Here is a 13,823-nt window from a genome sequence, read left to right as displayed (position 1 = left end):
GGAAGGAAGGAAGGAAGGAAGGAAGGAAGGAAGGAAGGAAGGAAGGAAGGAAGGAGGAAGGAAGGAAGAAGGAAGGAAAAAAGAAGGAGGGAGGGAGGGAAGGAAGGAAGAAAGAAGGAAGGGAAAAGGAAGGAAGGGAGAAGGAAGGAAGGAAGGAAGGATGGAGGGAGGGAGGGAAGGAAGGAAGAAGGAAGGAAAGAAGAAGGAAAAAAGAGGGAGGGAAAGAAGGGAGAAGGAAGGAAGGGAGAAGGAAGGAAGAAGGAGGGAGGGAGGGAGGAAGAAGGAAGGAAGGAAGAGGGAAAAAAGAAGGAGGGAGGGAGGGAAGGAAGGAAGGGAGGGAGGGAGGAAGAAGGAAGGAAGGAAGGAAGGAGCGAACGAACGAATGAACGAACGAATTTAAGGATTTGGCCAAGGTTACGCAGGTGAGTGGTAGAGAAGAAATTTGAATCCAAGAGTGTTTGACTCCAAATACCGGGCTCTTAGCAGCCCGGGTGCGTTCCCACAGGGGTACACAGGGGCCCCACAGGACTCTCGCCTGAGAAGGCAGCTCCTTCTGGCCCTCCCCCCACTGCCCACACCACACACGTGCTTGTTGGCTACAAGGAGCCCTGCTCCCCCCCCCCCGCTTGTCTTCTCCATCAGAGGAGGGGGGCTGGCGAGAAAGTGCCAGCCAGGGAGGGCATATGCCAGGTCCTTAGACCTGGAAGGCCACCTGTAGAGCCTTTTGGGGAGTCCTGAGCTGAGGCCCCAAGGTGGGACCGGGTCAAGGTCTTGAGCACCAAGGTGCTGCGTGATGTGGGCCATTGTGTGATCAGCAGGCTCTGAAGGCTCTTCCTGAGCTGCTTTCTTCGAGGAAGCTGACCTTCCAGGGCTGAGAAGGCCATGGCTGCTGGACACAGATGAGGGAAGACACGGGCCGGCCTCTCAGCAGCCCCCCTTGCCTGCATAAGGTGAAGCACCCCAGCTGGGGCCCCCTCCAACCCAGCTGCTCCCAGGGAGAGGGTTGGAAAACCACCAACAGCCTCAGGTTGAGCCCCCCTCTCACTGAGTCATCGCACAGGGGACAGCTGAGGTCATCAGTGCATTGACAGGCCATCAGGGAATCTTTCCTGTGGGGGAGGGGGAAGGGGGGGTGGCGGCTATGAGCTGCTTAGCTGTCTGGCTGAATGGCCGGAAGAGGATGCTAAGAGAAGGGAGAACAAATGCAGAGGCAGAGGCGGGACCCAGCGGGCCTTACAGGTGGAGGAGACCACCCGCCGCGATAGGGCAGGTAGGTGACTCAGAGCCTGTGACCGGGTTTCTTAGCTCCCAGCCCAGTGTTCTCAGTCCGAGCCCCAGCCTGCATTTCTATCCTTTTGTGTGTCTGGGTGTCAGTGGACTGGGGCAGGATTGGGGTCCCCTCTGCCATGTCTGCTGGCCAGGGCCCAGGACAGCCACCAGCAACTTCCCCCTGCCTCCCAGCCAAAGCCCAGAAACCCTGACACCCCAGGTCCTTGGGGGCCAGCCGCAATTCTGCATCTAGTCCTTTGGCGCCATCTGGTGGTGAATTTATGAAATGACAGGAAGTAGCCCTCGGGCTGGGAGGGGAAGTGGTGGAGGAAAATGCGGAGGAGGCGGAACTGGAGGATGGTGAGAGGGAGTGGAAGAGGAAGAAGAAATAACTGCCTTCTGGCTTATATGGATCCCCGTATGCGTTGGTAAGAGACAGACTATTCTTGGTCCCACCCATTAGCAGCTGTGCACAGCCCCTCCCTGTGTGCCCCAGTTTACTCATCCGTGAAATGGGCATACATACCCCCAACTTTATACTGTTACCTTTTTTTAATTCTTTTTTTTAACGTTTTATTTATTTCTGAGAGAGAGACAGCGTGAGCAAGGGAGGATCAGAGAGAGAGGGAGACACAGAATCTGAAATAGGCTCCTGGCTCTGAGCTGTCAGCACAGAGCACGATGTGGGGCTCAAACCCACGAACCATGAGATCGTGACCTGAGCTGAAGTTGGACGCTTAACCGACTGAGCTACCCAGGCGCCCCTACTGTTACCTTTCTTTAAGTTTTCGTTTTGTTTTGGTAATCTCTACATCCAATGTGGGGGGTTGAACTCATGACCCTGAGATCAAGAGTCACATGTTCTTCTGACTCAGCCGGCCAGGTGCCCCTATAGTGTTGATGTTCGGGGAGGGGTTGACTGAGGGGCTTGAAGGGGACTTTAGCAGTGCTGGAAATGACCTCTGCCATGGTGCTGGCTCCACAGTTGTAAATAGTCACTGAGCCGTACACTGAAGGCTGTGTCCTTTGTGTGTTTTACCTTAATAAAGAGTAAACAATAATAATACCGACCCTGCAGGGCTGTTGAGAGGACTCAGTAAGACCGTGCAAGGAAGGGACTTAGCTCAGAGCTGGGCACGCAGTGAGGATGCCCTGAGGGCGACCATTGTCGCTGCCATCGCCAGGTTCTTTGAAATATAGCTTTGCCTCCGGCTTTACAGTTCTGTGAGTTGACCTACATTTCACAGCCGAACTGAAGCTTGGTGAGAAGCGGTCCAGATTGTCTCCTTCTGTGCCCCCGCCTTTTCCTCCCAGGCCTCGCCCTCTAGCCCATACGGGCTGAGCAGGTCCGGGCCATCAGAGCTGCCTGGGCCGTTCCGGGTGCCACTGGAAAGCACTGGGTCCAGGTGTTGGCCACCAGTTCCCAGAAAACCTGGGTCTTTTGGGTCACAGGGCACCAGAGGGGGAAACGGCCAGGCCAGGCCCACTGAAGGGGGTGACAAGGGTCACGTGGGTGTGTGGGGTAGGTGGGGGGGGGGGAGGGCAGGTCTGGGTCTCCATCCAGGCTCGGCTGGGTGACCAGAGACCAGTGTTCTCATCCATGGGCATCGATTCCTCATCTGCGGAATGGGGACGAGGAGATGCGTCCTTCTCGCGGCTCGGGGTCGCCATGACAGCTGCCGGACACTGCAGGGGTGAGGACGCTCAGGTCCACCCGCTGACCTTGCAAGGCGGGCAAGAGATGAGGAAACTGAGGCTTCAATGTCGCAGACCCTCCCCAGCTCCCGCCAGAGACTTTGGCCCCAAGATGAGCCGTGGCTCAAACACAGCCCGGGAAAGAAACCGGAAGGAAGGTCTGTGGGTTCGGTCGGGGTCCTAAGGCCAGACCAGAAAACTGCTGCAGATTCAATGGGAAGATGGGTGCGGCCGAGGGGACTGGAGAGCAGGGCATCCTTGGTTAACTCAGATCAGCACACACAGCCTGGGCCTCCACAGCCGTGGCTGCCCTCGCGGCCCCTCCCCACAGCCATCGTGACACCAGAGCTCCAGGGAGAAAATGGGGTTCCTGGTCTCTGGTCGGTCTAGGGTGGACTGTCTGGGAGTCCCGTGTGGCCCAGGTCTGCCACCTAGTGGCCGTAGTGAGAACTGCCGGGACGAGGCACCCGGCTGCGGTCCTGCGTCCCCTCCCACTGGGGCCAGGGAGTCCCTGCTTGAAGCCGGGGAGGGGAGCCCCTGGCTGTCCCCAGAAGCCCTCTGGTTCGGGGGGGGGCAGCATCTCCGAGCCCCCTGCAAAGTGCCTGTTGCGAGGCCCCAGTGCAGGGTCCAGGCATCTCTGACTGAGACCATGAGGTCACGTTGGCTTGGGATAAAATATTCTAACATAATTTCTTCGGGGCAACACAGAGCCCATGGCCCTGGGCGGGATCTCACTCCATAATAAACTCAGGGGTACAATCACTCACTTCAAGTTTCCTCCCAAAGTTTCTTCTGAGTTCTGCCACCTCCTGGTCTCACCCCTCACCCAGGATCAAACAGCACAGCGTTTGCAGCCCGTGGGGACAGGACCTCTGGGGTCGTCAAGGCGTCAGCGCCCCGGTCCAGAGGCGGGGGTTTGGCAGCTCCAGCTTGGGGTATCCCGTGGCACCCTGCGACGTTATTCTCCCAGGAGGCCTTGGCAACCCTTCGGGCGCCCCAGAGTACAGGGACTGGCTTCCAGCCACCCTCTGCTCCCACTGCCTCCGACCCCGTAGTGGGCCGGGGCAACCTGTCCTGTGTTGCCTCTGTCACCAGCCACCTGTTCTGGTTTGTATTGCTGTGTTGCTAACGAGCCCCAAACTGTCTGCATAAGACAGTCACGCTTCTCTGGGTTAGCAACCTGCACAGGTCACAGCCTGGCTCTGCTCCTTTAATGCCGAGGGCCTCGGCAGGGAGGCCTGAGGCTGGGGGGGCCCCAGAGCAGAGGCGGGGGGTGTTTCCAGAGCCAGCTCCTTCACTCACGGACCCGGTGGCCGACATTGGCTCTGCGCTGTGGGCGCCAGAGTATCCTGTCCACAAGGTCTGTTTGCCTGTGTTAGTTTGGGCTTCTCCGCAGCATGGTGGCCCGATCCGAGTGTCCTGAGCAGGGCAGGATCTACAGTCTCCAAAGTCATGCAGTGTCTTCCGCTGCCCTCCCTGGGTGAGGCGGTGGCAAAGTTGTGCGCAGGTCAGAGGGAGGGGCACAGCCCTACCCCTCGATGGCAGTGGCGTCGGGGTCACAGGCAAGAAGAACTTGTGGACGGGAGGTATGCAGCCGTCTCCAGGAACCCTGTCTCCACTACCACACGCAGAGCGGACACTTGCAGAGAATCCCAGACACCCTACTTTCCGGAGCCATAAACTCCCAGGAGCAAGGCAGCCAGAGCTGGGCTCTCTGTCGGGCCCGTGGGAGGGGAAATCCCACAGGAAGGGCTGGAAGTGGAAAGCTTTTCCGAGTGGAAAGTTTTGCTGCGCGCGGGGAAGCCCTTTCAGAGCAGCATCCAGGTCCTGGGAACAGGCTTCCAGGGAGGGGACGTGGAGCAGGCTGGTGAAAGCCAGAAGACAGACCTGTTTGTGTCCCAGAGCAGAGGAGCACAGCCGCTGAGTGGGGCTGCCTGGCCAGCTGTGCCTGGGCTCATCAGCTAGGCAACCGCGAGGCCGGCTGAAGGTCGATCCGTGTGCATGCCCACCCGGGGTCGGGGGACCCAGAAGCCGTGGCTGAGCGTGTCACGTCCGAACTCAAACACCGGGCCCTCGGTCAGCTCTGCCCCAGAGTCGCCAGGCCATTAAGCTTTGTCAGAACGCAGACGAACATCTTGGTGGATGACAGACCTCCAGGTCCAGGTGCCGCTGGGGAGGCCAGGCTCAGGGCACGGGGACGGACACCCCTGGCTTGGCGCTGGTCTGTGCCATCTGTGTGACCTTGGACGGATGACACCTCCCAGCCCCACTTTCTCACCTGCAACATGGGAGATCATTATAGTTCAGAGAGCCGTGGCCTATTTTCTGGCCAGGTCTAAGTTGGTCAAGCAAAATGTGAGTACAGACGCAACGACCCTCCCCTTAAATCCCCCTCCCCACTTGTACGTACACACATGGTTTCGGAGGTCCAACCGTGAGGAGCTATTCTAATGGAAGCCGAGCTTGGAGAACCGATGACCCAGAACGGAGAGGGGCCAAGGGGCGGCCAGGAGCAGATAGCTGGGCTCTCATAGCATCTGCCCTTGCGAGAATGTCCAAGCCCTAGTGGGATGGGGGTGGGGAGGGGGTGTGCAGGGGTTCTACCTGCGGGAGGAGCCTGGCTCCCCCCTCTTCTGCTGCCCTATTAGTCGCCTCTAATGTGGGTACATCAGGTTCGCGGGCTCTCACAGACACTAAGCCAGCAGGCATGCGTGGAGGCTCTCAGCACAGATCCTGGCGCAAACAGGTGCTCAGTAAACTGGGGCTGGCTTTGACCTTCATCTTGCTCTCTTGGACCCCTGTTTCAAGTTTGTTTTCAGCCGGGACAGCTGGCCCAGTGGATAAGATATCCAAACGTGTCCACGCCAGTTGGTAAATATTTGCTGTCCCATGCCACCTGTGTGCACCCCACCATCCCAGCATCCCTGGCCTCTTCCCTGGGACCCCACATCTCCCCATGATCCACAGCCTTGAGGATGTGGAGGCCCCAAGACCTTGTTCCGGCACTAGGCTGAAGTCGGCTCCAAATAGATGGTTCCATGAACTTCTAGGGTTAAATATTTCATGGAACCCGCTGGAATCATGTGCCCGCTGCTCTGGGGGAAGCTGTGAGAAGGAGCTGGCAAGCCCTCTGGGTCCTGCACACCCCTCACCTGGCCTGGGTTCCGGCTTCTGCCCTCGGGGGCCATGTTTGCGAACCAGTTATGTCCTGCTGGGGCTGTGTTTGGGGGGGGTGGGGGCTGGCAGGAGAATGCTCTGACGCCGGCGGGAGCACGGAGCTGGCCTCACCAGGGCCCATCAGGAGCAGCGGTCACGGAAGTGACCCCTCTCCTCACTGGCCTGCCCTGCAGCTGCGTGGGGACTCAGGACCAGTGCCCGGACCGTGGGTCCCAGCACTTTCTTACCTCCCCCGCCCCCTTGAAATGCCTGCGAATGCAAGAAGGAGCAAGTTTACCTGGCGGGCCTGGCAACTGGCCCAGAGCCGCTGACACCGTGTGATGTTTCTTTGAAGTCTTGGGTTTTGACTCAAAATCACACACAGATCCTGTGCTCCGCTCCCCGATGTTTCCGTCTCTATTTAATCTAAAAATAGCGCTTCAAATTACTTCCACTGAAGAAAATCGACTCTCCAGGAAGGCGCCAGGCTTATCCCGGGGCTTCGTGGACACCCCAGGCTCAGGGCCGTGGACCTCTGGGCCCCGCCCCCCCGGGGCTAGAAATGTGAGAATGTTGGCCCCACCCCTCCAGTGGACTGGGTCTCTGACCTTTAACCTCTGACCTGTGCACCGACAGCCTCCAATTTCAGTCCCTCTGAACCTGTAGCTAACCCTGGCCAGCGCCCTCAGGCCATCAGAAGAGAAGGCTTCTTGGAGTCCTGATAGTGCCGGACACTGTCACTCCACCCCCTCCCCCGGAGTGAAGGCAGCGGAGCCAGGGAAAGGGGAGTCCCCGAATCAACAGCACCCCGAAGGCACCGCTAGCCCTCTGGGAGGCAGCGGTACCCCGGCCCACCCCGGGGAGGCGCCCATAGATCCCTCTTGTTTCACCTAAGCTGGTAAGAGTGCAGCTCTAGCCCTTGCAACTGAAAGAGTCAAACTTTCACAGAGAGGGGCCCACTCAGGGGATCTGTTCCTTCCGTGCCAATACGTGGAGGCCAGTCTGGGGAGGAGGAAGCCCTCGCCAGAACCGAGACCTGGATGTAGGAGATGGAATGAGGCAGATTAAGAATGGTAGAAAGACACACTTTGAGTCAGAACTTTTTAGAAACCACAGGGCCTGCGTCATCAGAGAGTGAGCTCCCTGTCACTGGGGGTGTGTAAACATAAGCTGAGGACTTCTGGGTAGGAAAAGGGCAGAGGGATGGAGGTGCTAGATGGGGAGGGATGGGCTCTTTGTCCATAAAGTGTCTTCCCTTCCTGAATCTCAGATCTCATGCCACTCTAAGCCTGGTCCAGGGATGTCACCTTCATGCTCCAGTGACGAGCCCTGGCCAAAGTCGCCATTCCTCCCTTGGCTGGAAGCACTTTGGGGTCAGCAGGTGGGTGCATGGACCTGGTGAGACCTGTTCTCAGCAGGAGGCAGTGGGCGGGTAGGAGATGAGGGGGTGGGAGCTGCCGTAATAGTCAGGATTCCAGCAAACAGGAGAGCCCAGAGACCCTCCGCTGCTCTCCTCTGCTGCTGAGATTCACGCCCCTTGCATGCAAGCATCGCTGGAGGGGCCGTGTGTACGGCCGTGGCAATGCTGAGTTTAGCAGGAAGAACTTCTCATTCCCTCTCTAGCGGGGCCACTCCCAGTCCCCACCCCTTGACACCCCCCCCCCGCCCCCGGCAAAGATGAGACCAGTACCAAGAAGTGGAAGCCAGGTGTTGGAGGCAGAAGAGTGCAGACCCAAGCAAAACGTGCCTATGGAGGTCTGACCTCCCTGAATGCCACGCCAAGCCCCTGATGGAAGTCGCCTAGAAAGTAGACAAAGGTTGGGGGGTGGGGTAAGAGTGGTTCAGGAGCCGTCAGATAAGGAAGAGAGTCACGTGCACACTGCAGGGTTTTGAGGAATTCCTAAACACATCAGAGATGGTGCCAGGTTGGAGAAAGTTCCCGAAAGTGACCCGCAGCCCTATAGACGCTAAACATCTGGGAGGCTGGGGAGGGCCAACAGGTTCTTCCCCAAATTTGGGCAACAGTGCTCAAACCGAGGACAGGCGGCTGCTCTGGCCACCCTGGCACAAGGCCCTATACCAGATGCCCTGAGTATCAGGTAGCTGCCTGATGGTAAGGCTGTAGCTTCCTGAGCAGCCCACCGTGGCTCGCGGGCTGTAGCGGTGTTACTTCGGGCTGCCAGCAGAGGGCAGTAAAGTGCTCCCAGAAGAGGCGCCTTTCCCTGATGAGCCCAGAAACCCCATCCTGTTCCTTAGGCTGCAGGAATCTTGGAAATTGCAACCCTCCAGACTCAACCTTAAGAGTAAGCTCCCCTTTCCTATTTACATAGCTCTAATTTTAGTCAAAGTAATACATCACGTTTTTTTTTCAATGTCCAGCGGTTCTTCAGGACTTAAAACGAAACCCAGCATTCTCCAATCCCGCTCACCTCTCCAGATGTCCCTTAGGCGCAGCCACATGCCATCGTGCTCCGTGAGCTGTTCTTGAAGTTGCTTCGTCTCTGTATTTCTAAATAACCTGCTCATAGTTCTAGTGCTTGATTTCTTCACTGCAGGCATCATCCTTGACTTACAATGATGGGAGATGAAGATTTATCTTTTTTATCGTCTACCCAAGCTGCCTCTTCATACACATGCACACACTCACCTCTCTCCCAGTGTAATTATCTCACTGTTTTTTTCATTAAACCAAGATGCTGCATATTTATAGATTTCTGCCATATTTGCCACAGTGATTTTCTACCCAATGTTGATCCCGACCAGGGTATTCATTGCATAGCAAAAGAGTGACCATGGACTTGGGTTCAAGGAAATCAGTAGGCTCACCACACACTCCATCGTTCGGAGGCTGGGATCCCAACGGGAAAGTGGACTGGCCTTCAGGAAACTCAGTCGTACTTAGACTCCAGAGATGACACCCTGGAAGGTTGAGGCTCTGTCTTAGGGGGAAGAATAGGCTCTCACTCAGCATATTCATATTCTTTTCCACCTAATAACCTCCTGCAGAATTTCTTTCTTATCCCCATGACTTTGAACTCTGCTGATTTGGAGATCTCTGTTCCCAGGGGAAATGCTTCCAAGGTGGAACACAGCAATGGGCCCCTTCAGTTAGTTGATGAGACTGGAAGCTCCAGGTTCCTCCTGATGAACCGCCAGGCACGAGAGAAGGGTTACTCTACCACCCGCTGTGATTGATTCTGGTCATCACATCAGGCCGCTACTCTACATTGGATGGACTATGTCTGAAACCCTGAGGCCTTTGTGGGTCCACCTCTTAATTCCTCCACGTCCAATAATAAGAGCTAATGTAGAGCGACCACAAACAAAAAGGCAGGACCACTGAAAAACCAGAGTGTTTCAGGGGCACCTGGGCGGCTCAGTTGGTTAAGCTTCCGACTACAGTTCAGCTCATGATGTCATGGTTCATGGGTTCAGGCCCCACGTCGGGCTCTGTGCTGACAGCTCAGAGCCTGGAGCCTGCTTCAGATCTGTGTCTCCCTCTCTCTCTGACCCACTCCTGCTCACACTCTGTCTCTCTCTCTCTCTCAAAAATAAATAAACATAAAAACATTTTTTAAAAATTCAGACTCTTGCATCATGAAGATCTGAATCTCCACAGCCATCTAAAGAATATGGAACATGGCAGTAGGAGAAGGGGATTATAAAGGTCAGCTCTGACTCGGTGGCCAGGAAGGGAAGCAAGAATTATTGCAATCATGTGTATTCTCTCCTTGCTTATTACGTGTGCTTGTGTGTTTTATATTTGCACGTATTGCCTATTTCCTTTTCACCATGTCCTCCTTTCTCCTTAAGGTTTCATTAAAGGGTCGCTGATGGTGGTTGATTTTACAGTTTAGTCTCTAGGTTACAGGAGAGTCAGGTGAGAGTGTGATTCCACTTGCAGAGTAATTAGTATCATCCACAGACGAACACTAGGATTGCCACCCCGGGGCTGGAAACAGTGAATGTCAAGATGGCGTCTCCCCTTTGGAGACAGCTCCATGCCTGCTCCTCAGTGCTCTGCTCCGTGAGGCTGGGCTCAATCTGAACATTTCTCTTCTCACTTGCCAGCTGGCTGGCTGCCATGTGAGGGCGACTAGCAGAAAGGCAGAGGCAGGAGAAGGGGAGAAAGAACTTGCATCTCTTTCTTCTTGCTGGCATCCATTCCTGTCAGTATAACCCCAGCAATGGCTGTTGACCTTGGCAGTAGCAGCTGGCTCTGGAGGACAGTGGTTCATGTTTCCAGCATCCTTCAGCAGTCCCAGAACTAGCCTCCCCGCATGCCCTCAGAAGGGCTAGCAACAGGTGAGAAGCTCCCCTTCCTTAAGCACCTCACCTACATGAGACTCTCCTCTGAGATCTTGAGGTCTAACTAGCAGCCCATAACACCGTCACCCCATAGTCTAAGTGACAGCCGTGCAGAACTGCTCTTTTGAGCTTTAGAGATGCTCCTAGCAATGGCCAGGAAGCAGCCTTCCAGAGAGATCGGAGTCCCAGCCCCGAGAAATAATCTCCAAAATAATCTCTTCCCCTCCTCCCTTAGCCCAGGGGCCCTAGATGCTTCCTGAAGCTACACACTCTGTTTCCTCAGAGTCGGTGTCCTCTCCTTTTAGTGCTCTGGTGCCCAATCAAACAATTCTCCCTGCATTTTTCTTTCTGTGGTAACCCAGTGTGTCTTCTGCTTCCATAGCTGGGGCCCAACCAATAACAGCCACAGCAGGTAAATATGGTCAATCTGATTTCTAGTACTTGGAAAAGAAGAACTGTGCTCAAATTCTTACAAAAACTTTTTTTTAAATTACCAAATAGTTTGTGATGAATTGTTCAAGTGGACAGCATCTAGATGAAAAGAACTACAAAATGGAGACGTATACTGTTATAAGAAGAAGGTACCAATGCTATAAGAATATCAAGCAATAAGTGTCCCTATAAATCTACAAATGTAATGAAATTCCATCAATACCATTCAGGAATTTTTTTTTTTTTTTTTTTTGGAAGCATGACCAAATAAGTCTGAAGTTCATCTGGAGGAAGGACTCATCAATAGTCAATAAGGTTTTGAAAAGAAGGGGGATCTGTGTGACAGTTATTAAAATACATTATAGGGCATCTGGGTGGCTCAGTCTGTTGAACATCGGACTGCAGCTCAGGTCATGATCTTGCAGATCATGAGTTCGAGCCCTGCATCAGGCTCTGTGCTGACAGCTCAGAGCCTGGAGCCTGCTTCGGATTCTGTGTCTCCCTCTCACTGCCCTTCCCTTGGTTGTGCTCAGTCTCTCTCTCTCTCTCTCAAAAATAAACAAACATTAACAAGAAATTTAAGATACATTACAAAACTACGGCTATTAAAAGAGTGTGAACTGTATCCATGTCCAGTAATAGCGAATTCACTTGCATTGAATTAAACCTTCCTTCAGGTAGTAACTATACATTCTGAACAAAATATAAAAACACAACTATTTTTGAAGTACTAAAGAGTGAGCGAAAGTCAGAAATTAAGAGACACTGAGCATCGAAAGAAGGGAAATATGTTTAAAAATAATGTTTGTTTTGGGGCACCTGGGTGGCTCAGTCCATTGAGTGTCCGACTCTTGATTTCGGCTCAGGTCATGATCCCAGGGTCGTCGGTTCAAGCCCCACGTCAAGTTCCGTGCTGAGTGCGGAGTCTGCTTAAGATTCGCTCTCTTTCTCTTCCCCCTCCTCTGCTCATGCACTCTATACATACATACATACATACATACATTAGTATCGTGTTTGTTTCTCACCAGAGAGCACTCTGTGACCTGTGCAGTGTGGAGTGGCTAAAACTGAAGCAGAAAACAAGTCTCACTGGTTTTGGGAGTCATATGATAAAATATGCAGCAGCAAAGGCAAACAGAATGTGATGGTAAGTCCCAGAAATGGGGGGCCAACAAACTGGGTATAAGCTCTACAAAATCCTGGGCTGACCCTCAGAAATTCCAAGGTTACTGGGGAAAAGCAAGAACAGAAATTCTGACAGAAATAATGAAAGATTTCAGTTGCTGCCCCTTGAAGAGGAAACCGTCTGTAGTTTGGGTTCAGCCAAGTTCACTGATGGCTGGAGCAAATATCAGTGGGAAGACAATAGACTCGACACTCTCTCGACATATCAGTCACAATGTCTGGGACGCGATAAAAAAAAAAAGTGACAAGACAAGACACGTATGAAGAAACTGGAAAATACAACCCAGAGTTCAGGGCAAAATAATTAATAGAAACCAACATTCGGATGACAAAGATGTTAGCATCAGCATAAGGAATTTAAAGCAGTTATAAAAAATATGCTCAAGAACTTCAAGGAAAAATGCTCATAATGAATAAGCAGGAAACTAGAGCAGAGAAATAGAGACTCTAAAGAAGAATGAAACGGAAATCCTGAAACTGAAAAAATATGTGAAATGAAAATTTCACATAATGACAGCTCAGAGCCCGGAAGGTGGGTCAGCAAACTTGAACCTAATAAACAGATATTATTCCATCCAAAGGGGGAAAGAATAGGAAATAAACGACACAGGGCCTCAGAAATCTGTGGGACATTGTCATGTGGCCTAACGTGTGTGTAATTAAAGTCTCAGAAGGAAAGGAAGTTGATACTGGAGCAGAAAAAAATTATTTGGAGCAACTACTGGCTGAGAATGCCCCAAATGAGATGAAAGACATTTATTTACATATCCAGTAAGCTCACTGAATCCTGAGGAAAATAAAAACAGAAGGAAGTTATACCCTGGCACATCATAGTCCAAAGATCAAAGAGAAGGAGGAAACCTCGAAAGCAGCTAGTGAAAACAAAGCAAGAAAAGACACGTCGTCTACAGAGGTGTGCAAACGAACAACGGATGACGCATCTTCAGAGATAATGGTGGCTGGAACATAACGGACACCATCTTTAACGCGCCGAGAGGAAAAAGCGAATCCAGAAAAAAAAATATCCTTCAAAAGAGACACTTCGAATAAGTGAGGGCCGGGAGAGCGCGTGGCCAGCAGACCCGCTCTATGAGAAATACTCAGAGAAGCTCTTGAGGCTGCCCAGAAATTACAGCTGAAGGAAAGTCAGATTTACAGGAAGGAAGGAAGTCTAGAAATGGTACATGTGGAAGTAGTTATTGAAAAAAAAAGTCAATTCTCTTAATTTAATCTAAAAGATATGATTGAGGGGCACCTGGGTGGCTCAGTGGGTTGAGTGTCCGACTTTGGCTCAGGTCATGATCTCATGGTTCACGGGTTCAAGCCCCACGTCGGGCTCTGTGCTGACAGCTCAGAGCCTGGAGCCTGCTTCAGATTCTGTGTCTCCCTCTCTCTCTCTGCCCCTCCCCTGCTCATGCTGTCTCTCTCTCTCAGATATTAAAAAAATTTTTGTAATTAAAAAATAAAAGATATAATTGAAGTAACAACATCACAATACCGTATTATGAAGTTTATAATGTATACAGTTGTAATGTGTATGGAAACTGTAACACAAAGAAACAGGAGATTTTTACAAAGTTCTGACCTCTGATGTCAGTGATAAAATATGTCTGATAAACTCTGGATACATACTGAAATCCCTAGAACAAATACTACAAGCAAAAAGGTTTAGCTGAAAGCTCAAGAGAGAAAAGATTGTTTTTTAAATGTTTAGTTAATTCAAAATAACACAGGAAAAAAGGGACAGAGGAACAAAAAGATGCTTGGGACATATGGAA

The sequence above is a fragment of the Hyaena hyaena genome, unplaced genomic scaffold (assembly GCF_003009895.1).
Source record: "Hyaena hyaena isolate Hyena2069 unplaced genomic scaffold, ASM300989v1 scaffold_23, whole genome shotgun sequence".
NCBI lineage: Eukaryota > Metazoa > Chordata > Mammalia > Carnivora > Hyaenidae > Hyaena > Hyaena hyaena.
Note: the sequence above shows the minus strand (reverse complement) of the source record.